Here is a 12,153-nt window from a genome sequence, read left to right as displayed (position 1 = left end):
GTCTTGGTTTTTACAATTATACTCTGCAGGGAAGAAGGATGTTGGTACAAACGAAGCTAATGTGAAAGACTCTGTCCCTTCTGCTCTGCATCTCTCACTTGAGGAAAGTTACCACACATGCTCACTCGACAAAGAGTATAAAAAAATAAAATGTGTGCACATATTCTAAAGTAGTTTTAAAACTCAAAAAAACTGTTTTTGGTATGGGGCAACTTGGGAGATATGGGAGCAGGGCTGCTCAGGGAACTTTGAGAGTGTATCCTCCTTGGGCAAAGCTGTAAAGTGGCCTGATCATCACAGTGGGCCGCTGAGTGCTCCATCAAGCCGTGGGCTGATTTTTGCTACTGCAGTGGGTCCAAATGGCAGAACATTGAGCCAAAGAGGGTTATTCCCCAAGCTTGAGCTCTCTTGGACACCTTGATAGAGTTCAGACTTCTTTGGGATCCATCACCTGTTTCTTCTTTCTGATTTCTCCCTTCTGGGGTTGGAATAACTATTTCATGCCTGTCCCAACATTGTATTTTGTAAATAACTTGTTTGGTTTCACAAGTTCATAGCTGGAGGAGAATTTTATCTTGGGGTGAAATCTGCCTGGAGCCTCACCCGTTTCTGATTTAGATGAAGTTTAGATTAGATTTGGGCTTTAGAGTTAATGCTGGAATGCTGGGGCTGTTGGTATGAAACACATGCATTTTTATGTGAGAAGGACCTGAATTTTGAAAGAATCAAGGCTAGAATGCTACAGACTGAATGTTTGTGATCCTCCAAATTCATATTTTGAAGGCTTAATGTGACAATATTTGGAGGAGAGGACTTTGGGAAGCAATGAGATCAGAAGAGTGGAGCCCTAATGATGGAATGAGCATCTTTGTAGGAAGAAGAAAGAGCAGTCTCCATCACGTGAGGCTAGGAGGAAGGATAACCATCTACAAGCCAGGAAACATGTTCTCACCAGACACCAGATCTGCTATCATCATCACTTGGACTTCCCAGCTGCCAAACTGTGAGAGACAAATGTTTGCTGTTGAAACCACCCAGTCTATGGTATTTATCACAGTAGTCTTTGCTGACTCAGATACACATCATCTTCATTTTTTAGCCCAAGAGTATTGAAATTGACAGAGAAGGCAATGGCACCCCCACTCCAGTACTCTTGCCCGGAAAATCCCATGGACGGAGGAGCCTGGAAGGCTGCAGTCCATGGAGTCGCTGAGGGTCGGACACGACTGAGCGACTTCACTTTCACTTTTCACTTTCCTGCATTGGAGAAGGAAATAGCAACCTACTCCAGTGTTCTTGCCTGGAGAGTCCCAGGGACGGGGGAGCCTGGTGGGCTGCCGTCTATGGGGTCGCACAGAGTCGGACACGACTCAAGTGACTTAGCAGCTTAGCATTGAAATTGAAGATGGACAGTTTAACAGAAGTTACATCTATGCATGTACCATTCTCTTCCAACAGGATTCTGAATTCATAACATACTGATTTACAGTAAGCAGAGAAAAGTTCACTAGAAGTTGCAGTAAAACTTAGGTAGCAGGATTTTTCTCTCTGTTGGGTAGACTCCTGCACGAAGTTCACGTTAAGATGTAGACAGTAGTGTTTTGTGATGACAGGGACACAGCTGGAAACCACAGATGGCTGCACCCTACACAGGGGGTAGGTTGCCTTCAGTGGGATGTCGTGATGGGGAGATGGAAACCTAGTCAGAACTTGTGGCTTGCACCACGTGGTTCCATGTAGACTTCCAAGAGAATTGTTCATAGTCACAAAGCCTACTGCTGTAGGGTCAACAGCATAATATTGTAGGCAAAAGGCAGTGCTTTGAGAAGGTAAATCCAAAACAGCGGTTTCCAAACATTCTCTAGACCTTATTTCATATATAACCCCATAGAATTGTGTCAAGGAATGGGGTCCAGACATTTGTATATTAAAATGACCCAGCCTTGCTGTAGGTCCCATTGATTGAATATACTTTTAAAATTTATTTTTCCTTTGTTTCCAAGGATACTTAATAACCTGCTTCCTAATCTGCTTTCAAATCATTGATTTCCCCTAAAGATCTTTTTCTCTGACTTTCTGGCTTACAGAAGTGTTGCTCAATTCAACACACATCTGTTAAGTATATGTGTGCTTTCCCTGAAGAAAGCTGTTTTTAGTTATGACAAAAGAGAACTGGTGATTTCCTAGTTTTCAGTGGAGCAGGGAGGTATTCCAGCCAAGCCGGTGTAAGTATACAATGGTGGAAATGAGGGTCCTTGTCACAGGCACATATTTTACAGAGAAGCTGTTCTATTATTGCCCGTTGTTTCCACCCCAGCTCACTGTAGATGGAGCCTGTTCTGGATGATGAGTGGGCAGTATGAAATGTACACCATTCTTCCCAAAAGGAATTTAAGAGAAACAATACTCCATTGTTCCAGGAATCCATCTCATTGATGATGAGGCGGAAAAAAAACCACAAAAATAATAGCACTGAATCTTGTTCCTATAAAACAAATACATTGTTTTGATTCTACTTAACCTGATAATGGTGAATATATTCCCATAACAACCATTTCAGAGATGCAATAAAATTGCACCCCACATATATTTACTTGTTTGTTTTGTTGTTTTACTTCAACTGGTCATTGCTTTGTCATATCTGTAACTAGTGAAGAAGTCGTTCATTCATTTGATGATTCATTCACTCATTTGTTCATTTATTTATAAAATGCCCACCCTACTGTGAGCCAGACACTGTTCTAGGCACATGGGATACAACTGTGAACAAAACAGACAAAAATTTGACTTTTGAGGTTTACATTCATCAACAAGAAGGCCATTGACATGTCAAGGTGAGAGACCAGGAAAGATCTCACCGAGGGGACAACTTCTGAGTAAAAACCTGAAGGAGGTTAGGAAACTGCTTGGAAGGACTAGAATGTCCCACAGTCGGAATCACAGAGAGCCATATAGGCCAAAATAGGACTCTGGGTTTTAAATACTGAGTGAGATGGGAATCACTAGAAGATTTTGAGAAGAATAGTGATATGATATGACATATTTCAAGAGAATCACCCTGTGTGATTTTGTAACTTAATAAAAGAAACATATTCTTTGATCTTCTACATTCTCTGGCACAGAAAAGGCTCCTAAAGCCTTTAGAATTTCCCAAGTGGTGAGAGCAATCAATGTCTTTGTTACGTTAATGAGGTGACTTTGGAAACCACCTCTAAGGATGGGGGATGGTTGCCAGCAGAACCAACCAAGTGATTAGAGGGTTGGAACTTTCAGTACTACCCTCTGACTTCCCTGGAGGAAAGAGAGGTTAGAGGTAAATCAATCATCACTGGCCAGTGACCTCATCAATCATGACTATATAATGAAGTCTGAAGGATGGGTTTCATAGAGGTTCCAGGTTTGTGACCATATCCATATAACAGGAAGGTGGTTTGGTTTGTGTTGTTTGTTTAGTTGCTAAGTCATGTCCAACTCTTTGCGATCCCATGGACTGCAGCATGCCAGGCCTCCCTGTCCATCAGGGGAAAGCTTTAAAATACACTTTAATACACTGGTAAACATAAGTAAGTATTTCTCTGAGCTCTGTGAGCTGCTCTAACAAACAAATCCATGAGGGAAGAGGTCACGGGAACCTCTGCTTTGTAGCGAAATTGAATGGAAGTTGTAAGTAGCCTGGAAATCTACCATTTGAGATTGGCATCTGAAGCGGCAGGGAAGTCTCGTGAGACTGAGTGCTTACCCCATGAGATCTAAAACGATCTCTAGGTTTCATTGAGTTAGGGTTAGGGGGCACCCAGTTGGCATCACAGAGAATTGCTTGGCGTGGGAAAATCTCCACACATTGGATGACCAGAAATGCCAGAAGTGTTGTGAATGTGGCAGTAGTGTGAGATTAAAGGCGGTTGGATTTGTCTAACCCTCCTTGGTTTCTGTATTAAGAATGGACTGAAGGGAAGGGAAACAGGAGCAGAAGGGGATGACAGAGGATGAGATAGTTGAATGGCACCGACTCAATGGACATGAGTTTGAGCAAGCTCCGGGAGTTGGTGATGGACAGGGAAGCCTGATGTGCTACAGTCTATAGGGGTTGCAAAGAGTCAGACATGACTAAGCAACTGAACTGAACTGAAGGAAAGAGAAGGGCAAGAACTGAAGCAGAGAGATCTACTCCTGGAGCAGGTGCAGTAATAGGTCATTTTAATAAGAGGCACTGAGATAATCCAGGTGAGAGACGATAATGGTTGGTACAGGTATTGGGGCATGACAAAAAGTGGTTGAGTTCCAAATAAAAATTGAAGTTAGAGCTGGCAGGATTTGCTGATGAACCCTAAGTAGAGGTGTTTGACTTGGGAGTGTAGTGATTTTGTGATCAAAATCACTATTACAAGCAGAGGTGTCAACCAGGAAGTCACAATATGGATCTGAACTTTATGGGAGAGGTCTGTACTGAAGCTAGAAATTTGGGAGTTATCACCAAAGGTGGTAATTAAAGTCACAAGACTGGTTAGCATTACCCGGGAGCAGGTGAGGACAGAGAACAGCAGAGAGAGGAGAGGTACAGTCACAAGCCAAGGAATGCCTGCAGCCATCGGAAGCTGGAAGAGGCAAGAAACGTGATCATCCTTAGAGTAAGTGCAACCTTACTGACAGCTTGGTTTTGGACTTCTGGGCTCCAGAGCTGTGAAAGAACACATGTCTGTTGTTTTAAGCCAATCAGTTTGTGGTAATTTGTTATAGCAGGCACAGGAAACTAATACAGTATCCCCATTGTCTTAAGAGAGTTTTAATAGTGGCTGCTTTTTATTACTGTATTCTTTTCCTCTTTGTAAAATGTTACTTTATTCAGTACTTCAAATAATAGTCTCTAGGTTTCAAAAAAAATAAAAATACTTGATTTTGGAAAGAAAGCTAAATAGATGTACCACACAAAAATCAGGTTTCTTTGTTTATTATATTTTCCTTGAACAAGCAATAAACAGGGAAAGCAGGTTTTCCTTGAACTCTGCCTATTGCCTCAACTAGCTGCTATGTGCCTGTTGTGATAAATTTCGAGGTCATCCAGGAAGGAAGGATAAAACTATTAGCTGACAATCAAGAAATGGAAAGCTTCAGTATTGTTGACTCCTGTTTTACATTCCCGCCGAATAATAGCCATTTCAGAAGCTATCAACAGAAAACAAGATGGAAATTTGATCTATTCCTTTGTTGATAGCTGCTCCTTAAATATACAATATTATATTGCCTCTCTTTATTGCCACATCTATAATTCTAGTTTATTACATCATAAGCAATTTACTATAGGCCTATATTTACTGCACCTTTAATTTCAAGGCTACACATTTAAATTCTAAGATTCCCTTTGATAAATGCTCTCTTCCTATTCAGCTTAACCTCTTCTTGTTTACTTTTGGAGATCAAAATATTCTTGATGAAGGTTTCATGGTACGTGAATTTGGAGGGGCAGCAAGTGTTTCTTGACCTAGTGGACAGTGTAAGGACAAGGGGAATCTGAATTTTTATTTTTCAGGAAGTCCTGCATGAGGACAGAGCTGTGCGTAAGGATGAGGACAGACTCAGTGGTCTGGCTGTTGACCAAATCTGCTACAAGTGTCTTCAGATCTCAGTGTCCTTTGAAAAGGGACAATGAGGTATAGTGTCCCCCTTGAGATAGTGACCACACCCAAGCTCTCTCCTTGATGTCTCAGAGACAGCATGAATTCAGTAGGAATGGCCTTTGAGGAAAAAGAAAATATGTCAATGGGGTGAGGAATTTCTTCAAAGGATAGCCAGTTCTGGGAAAGACTAGTTAAGAAAACGGTTATGCTTTATGAACAGTTTAGCAGATGCTGCCAGTATTTTTTCTTAATAAATTCCAATTGCACATAAAGGAAAAAAAAAGTACCCAAAGCCAAAAGTACTCTTATGCCAGTGATATTCAATATTCAGTGTAATTCAATTCATCAAATTTTATTGGCAAGCTATTCATATCTAAGACCATGCTAGCTAGCCACAAAGATGAAAGTCTTTCCTGATTCTTCTTTGAGAGTTGAACTCTTCCCTCTCTTTTGATAACATATAATCTAGCTCATGGGGTTTCCCAGGCAGTGCTAGTGGTGAAGAATCTGCCTGCCAGTGCAAGAGATGTAAGAGATGCAGGTTTGATCCCTGGGTCAGGAAGATGCCCTGAAGGAGAGCACTGGCAACCCACTCCAGTATTCTTGCCTGGAGAATCCCATGGATCGAGAACCTGGCAGGCTACAGCCCATAGGGTTACAAAGAGTCAGATGTGACTGAAGTAACTTAACACACACACACACACACAATCTAGCTCATATTTGAAGACTTCATTTTGGTGTAAAATTATAAGCTGGAGTCTGTTTCTTAGGGGTAGGGACAGTCTTTGTTGATACTTGCCCTCTCTGCCAGGACTCAGTGCAATGATTTGAGCATAGTACATTGTCCCCAACAAAAGATCAATCAGTTGAACTGAGCCTCTTTTTGCTTTAACATCTTGCCTGATAAAGTGGTAAGTTGTGCCAAGGCCAAGAGGCTTATGCGAGAGGAGGTGGTTGTTGAGGGAGTTAGCTAAGCGTGGCTTTCCCCATCACTGCCTTTTTAGCAGTGATGACTCACTCTCTCTCAACTATTATGGTCCATTGTCCCCAAGCACGCTCAGAGCTCTGATTCTCTCTGAACGCTCACTTTCTTCAGGCTGCCAGCACCACCGCATCCTGGAGGAATGGCTCATCTCCTATTCAGCTACTGCTTTCAGGCCAGAGCCAGGAATATTGCCAAAGGATTCATGCCAAAGTTTTATTCTTATGAACGTCTGTGATCATTCTAACGTCTCTGGAGAGCAGTTACATTTTTAGCTTTTAACATCTCATTTAAATGCTGAAAAGGCTCAAATTTCATTTATCTACTTATTAACTAAATCGATGAAATATGCCAAGTTCATAACCTGTAGTTCCAGGGAAGCTGTGTTAGACATTTCATCATATTTTTCTAGTTTTCTTCCCCCTTTATTTCTGCTGTTCCTTAAGCTGAAATTTTGTCTTGCTGAGAAGGAAATATTGCTGTTAAAGACAAGAACGGATGTCTGAAGCCAGAACAAGTGGAAGCTCAAAGTTCTGACAGAGCAGTATTTACCAATGTGTGTGCACAGAAGTCACCCATGAGATGCTGCATACAAAGAGTTCAGTGGTCAAGTATGTTTGGGAAGACAGCTGAATACCATCTCTTTTTGGAAATTTGCACTGCATGATAACATATAAAATTCTTTGAGAAGCTCTATAGTAAAGAAACCAATTTGATTCTGTTTAATCCAGTGTCCTTCAAATTCATTTGATTACAGGTTGTTTGTTTTTTTTTTTTTTTTTTTTTTTTTTGCAACTGGGACATGCAAACACACGTCCTGAGAAATGCATTTTGAAAAATGTGATACAATGACCTTCTTTCTTTGGGACTAAAAATAATTTGCAGTCTTAAGTATTTTCTTTTGTGCTCATTTTAATGAAAAGTTAAAAAATTAGTGATCAGAAATACAAACCTCTATGACACAGCTTTTGGAGAAATTAATATTGGATTTATATCAACAATTTTTATCTCTTTTTCCATTGACAAAAATAAGAAGAGGGTCTGTGTTTCTATGAAAAAAAGGCAACTTTTAATCAGTCATTTCAGATACATTGTAGTCAGGATGCAAGTTCTTGACATTTAATGCAGATATTTAAAAATGCAAAGCCCTCTGCTACATTTTCTTTTTCTTTTTATTCTTTTCCATTAGGTTTTAATATCTCTGCATATTTATTTGAAACATTAATAAAGCCTTTTAATGAAACTTTTCATTCACTGATTTAGATGTTGTGCAAAATGGTATAACAGGCAATAATTATCATGTAGAACACCTGAAAAGGTTACAGAATCTCACAATTAAACAACATATTTTACTACAGCCCTCTTCCATTAAAAAATTTCATGTTGAAATTCTGTATTTGTTATTGTTCAAGTTTCCCAGAGTCTAGAAAGTATTTCTGTTGAACATACACTCCTAGATTGGCTCCGTCACATTCTCAGGTCTGACACTAAAAAAATGAACAGTTTGCCAAAGGAGAAAAATAATAATTTCAAGCTCTACCACTCAGAGAGTTAACAATATCAAGATTTAGGGGCATTTTCTTCCAATTTTTTTCCAATGTTTATATCTATACTAGAATTATGTTGCATATAAGATGTTGGGTTTTTGTGTTTTTCTCTTAATGACATTTTCTATGTTATTTAATATTAGTAAAATAAAGTCTTAATATGTATAATATTTCATCTCAAAATACAAAGGTTTGTTTAGATAACTCTGTTGCTAGATGTGTATCTATTTCCAATTCTTGTTGTCCAAAATGTTTCAATGGATATATTTTCATGAAAAATATTGTCTATTTATGTCTTCAATTATGTTCATTTTCAAAGATCTTGATGCATATTAATTACCTTCAAGAAAGCTTGCATCAATTTACATGCCTACATGAGTGCATAAAAGGGTGTATTTCTCTGGATTTCTAAGCATTGTAAATTTAAAAGAAAATCAATTCTCTAGGCAAAATCTTTGCAACTGATGGTTCTTTAAATTCACACTTCATTGACTATTAATGAAGCTGAACATTTGCCCACAATGTCCTATTGTATTTCATTGTAATTGTTCTTTCTTCCATTCTTAATTTCTGGGTTTTGTCCTTTTTGAGTGGGGTATCCATATTTATCTTATACATTTATGCATTAAGGAAACAAATTATCTTCCCATAATTGTTTGATATTTTTTCCACTTTGCTATGATTTTTAATTTTATCTAAGTTTTCTTCCTGATCGTTAAAGTTTTACTTTTTTTTTGGAATTTTATCTTTTTATAGTGAAGATATTTACTTATTTTCTTTCTGGGAACTGTTCTCCACTCATGCTTCCGTACCATTTTGTGGTGAGGCAGCAGGGGCCGTTTTATGCTCTGGTGACAAGTGAGTATATGAAGAAATGCTAATCTCTTGCTGAACTTCCTAGGTGGTGCTAGTGGTAAATCTCCTGCCTGCCCATGCAGGAGATTAAGAGATGTGGGTTCGATACCTGGGTCAGGAAGATCCCCTGGAGAGAGCAATGGCAAACCACTCCAGTATTCTTGACTAGAGAACTCCATGGACAAAAGAGCCTGGCAGCTACAGTCCGTGTCCCAAAGAGTTGGACACGACTGAACTACTAATGCATAATGCATTTGTTGGACTTTCACATGAGGGTCAAGAGAAAGCAAGTCCATCTCTCTTCCCGTACCCAACCTACAAAACTGGAAGCTCAGCAGTTGTCAACACACTCACTGCCTTGCACCATATTGGTAGAGAAACGGAGAGAACACAAGCAGTGATTAGAACTGAAGGAGTTGTACAAAGGACAGCAGAGATTAAAAATATCTTAATGGGGTTCAGGTCTCTGCTTCTAGTTGTTTCTGAGGTCCAGCCACGCTCTTGCCTTTGCATCTCCATATATTAATACATGAGCTTCCCAGGTGGTGCTAGTGGTAAAGAACCTGTCTGCCAATGCAGGAGATAAGAGATGCGGGTTCAATCCCTGGATGGGGAAGATCCCCTGGTGAAGGAAACGGCAACCCACTCCAGTATTCTTGCCTAGAGAATTCCATGGACAGAGGAGCCTGTCCAGCTACAGTCCATGGGGTTGCAGACTGAACAACTGACAGATATTAATACCTATAATAAATTCTCCTTTTCAACTTAAACTAATTTCTTGTGGGTTTTTATTAAATGCAACCAGAGTTGTAGCTGATATTTTATCTTTATGACATTTGTTTTATTGCTGTAACATTTAAAAAATTCTCTCTATTGTAATATCAGAGAAATATTACCTACTATTCTTTTCTGTTGACTTTTAAATATTTAGTGTTCTAATGTCTTTAGAATGTATTTTGTGTATGGTGTGAGGTAAACTTTTTTTTATAATATATGAAGACATTAATAAATATGCTATACTAAAAGAAATTCTAATTATTGTGGAATTTTAGACAAAGGAATATTAAATCTAGATTAGGGGTTAAAATATGTTTCCTGAAACTTTTGGTTTGCTTATGAAGAAAGCATAGAATTTTGAGTAATACAGAAACATAGTCAGAGCATTAGAAAAGACTTAAAATTTGGAAAATATTGGTCAATTTAGGACAATGTTCCTGGAAATAAGTTAAAATTTTCCCCTGCCTTTTTGTCTCCAGCTGTAGAGGTTTCAGGTATGGAAGTGAGAAATAGATTTAAGGGCCTAGATCTGATAGATAGAGTGACCAATGAACTATGGAATGAGGTTCATGACATTGTACAGGAGACAGGTATCAAGACCATCCCCAAGAAAAAGAAATGCAAAAAGGCAAAATAGCTGTCTGGGGAGGCCTAACAAATAGCTGTGAAAAGAAGAGAAGCGAAAAGCAAAGGAGAAAAGGAAAGATATAAGCATCTGAATGCAGAGTTCCAAAGAATAAATAGCAAGAAGAGATAAGAAAGCCTTCCTCAGCGATCAATGCAAAGAAATAGAGGAAAACAACAGAATGGAAAAGACTAGAGATCTCTTCAAGAAAATTCGAGATACCAAGGGAACATTTCATGCAAAGATGGGCTCGATAAAGGACAGAAATGGTATGGACCTAACAGAAGCAGAAGATATTAAGAAGAGATGGCAAGAATACACACAAGGACTGTACAAAAAAGATCTTCACGACCCAGATAATCACGATGGTGTGATCACTGACCTAGAGCCAGACACCCTGAAATGTAAAGTCAAGTGGGCCTTAGGTAGGATCACAATGAGCAAAGCTAGTGGAGGTGATGGAATTCCAGTGGAGCTCTTTCAAATCCTGAAAGATGATGCTGTGAAAGTGCTGCACTCAATATGCCAGCAAATTTGGAAAACTCAGCAGTGGCCACAGGACTGGAAAAGGTCAGTTTTCATTCCAATCCCAAAGAAAGGCAATGCCAAAGAATGCTCAAACTACCGCACAATTGCACTCATCTCACACGCTAGTAAGTTAATGCTCAAAATTCTCCAAGCCAGGCTTCAGCAATATGTGAACCGTGAACTTCCTGATGTTCAAGCTGGTTTTAGAAAAGGCAGAGGAACCAGAGATCAAATTGCCAACATCCGCTGGATCATGGAAAAAGCAAGAGAGTTCCAGAAAAACATCTATTTCTGCTTTATTGACTATGCCAAAGCCTTTGACTGTGTGGATCACAATAAACTGTGGAAAGTTCTGAAAGAGATGGGAATACCCAGACCACTTGACCTGCCTCTTGAGAAACCTATATGTAGGTCAGGAAGCAACAGTTAGAACTAGATATGGAACAACAGACTGGTTCCAAATAGGAAAAGGAGTTTGTCAAGGCTGTATATGGTCACCTTGCTTATTTAACTTATATGCAGAGTACATCATGAGAAACGCTGGACTGGAAGAAGCACAAGCTGGAATCAAGATTGCCGGGAGAAATATCAATAACCTCAGATATGCAGATGACACCACCCTTATGGCAGAAAGTGAAGAGGAATTAAAAAGCCTCTTGATGAAAGTGAAAGTGGAGAGTGAAAAAGTTGGCTTAAAGCTCAACATTCAGAAAACGAAGATCATGGCATTCAATCCCATCACTTCCTAGGAAATAGATGGGGAAACAATGGAAACAGTGTCAGACTTTATTTTTGGGGGCTCCAAAATCATTGCAGATGGTGACTGCAGCCATGAAATTAAAAGACGCTTACTCCTTGGAAGGAAAGTTATGACCAACCTAGATAGCATATTCAAAAGCAGAGACATTACTTTGCCAACAAAAGTCCATCTAGTCAAGGTTATGGTTTTTCCTGTGGTCATGCATGGATGTGAGAGTTGGACTGTGAAGAAGGCTGAGCGCCGAAGAATTGATGCTTTTGAACTGTGGTGTTGGAGAAGACTCTTGAGAGTCCCTTGGCCTGCAAGGAGATCCAACCAGTCCATTTTGAAGGACGTCACCCCTGGGATTTCTTTGGAGGGAATGATGCTAAAGCTGAAACTCCAGTACTTTGGCCACCAGAGCGAAGAGTTGACTCATTGGAAAAGACTCTGATGCTGGGAGGGATTGGGGGCCGGAGGAGAAG

At 39.7% G+C, this 12,153-nt stretch overlaps 1 protein-coding gene and 1 long non-coding RNA gene across 9 annotated transcripts in view; one reads left to right on the top strand and one right to left on the bottom strand.

The window, feature by feature from the left end:
• The window catches only part of GRIK1 (glutamate ionotropic receptor kainate type subunit 1), a 481,020-nt gene that overhangs the window by 184,347 nt on the left and 284,520 nt on the right, over window positions 1-12,153 (bottom strand). The gene's annotated exons all lie outside the window — the stretch shown is intronic.
• On the top strand, window positions 3,418-10,362 carry LOC129643342 (uncharacterized). The gene is made up of 3 exons (XR_008710243.1): window positions 3,418-4,628; window positions 7,010-7,208; window positions 10,256-10,362. It is a non-coding gene; the product is annotated as an uncharacterized LOC129643342 (long non-coding RNA).

This window comes from Bubalus kerabau, chromosome 2 (genome assembly GCF_029407905.1).
Source record: "Bubalus kerabau isolate K-KA32 ecotype Philippines breed swamp buffalo chromosome 2, PCC_UOA_SB_1v2, whole genome shotgun sequence".
In the NCBI taxonomy this organism is placed as follows: domain Eukaryota; kingdom Metazoa; phylum Chordata; class Mammalia; order Artiodactyla; family Bovidae; genus Bubalus; species Bubalus kerabau.
This window is presented reverse-complemented; position numbering and strand designations above follow the sequence as displayed.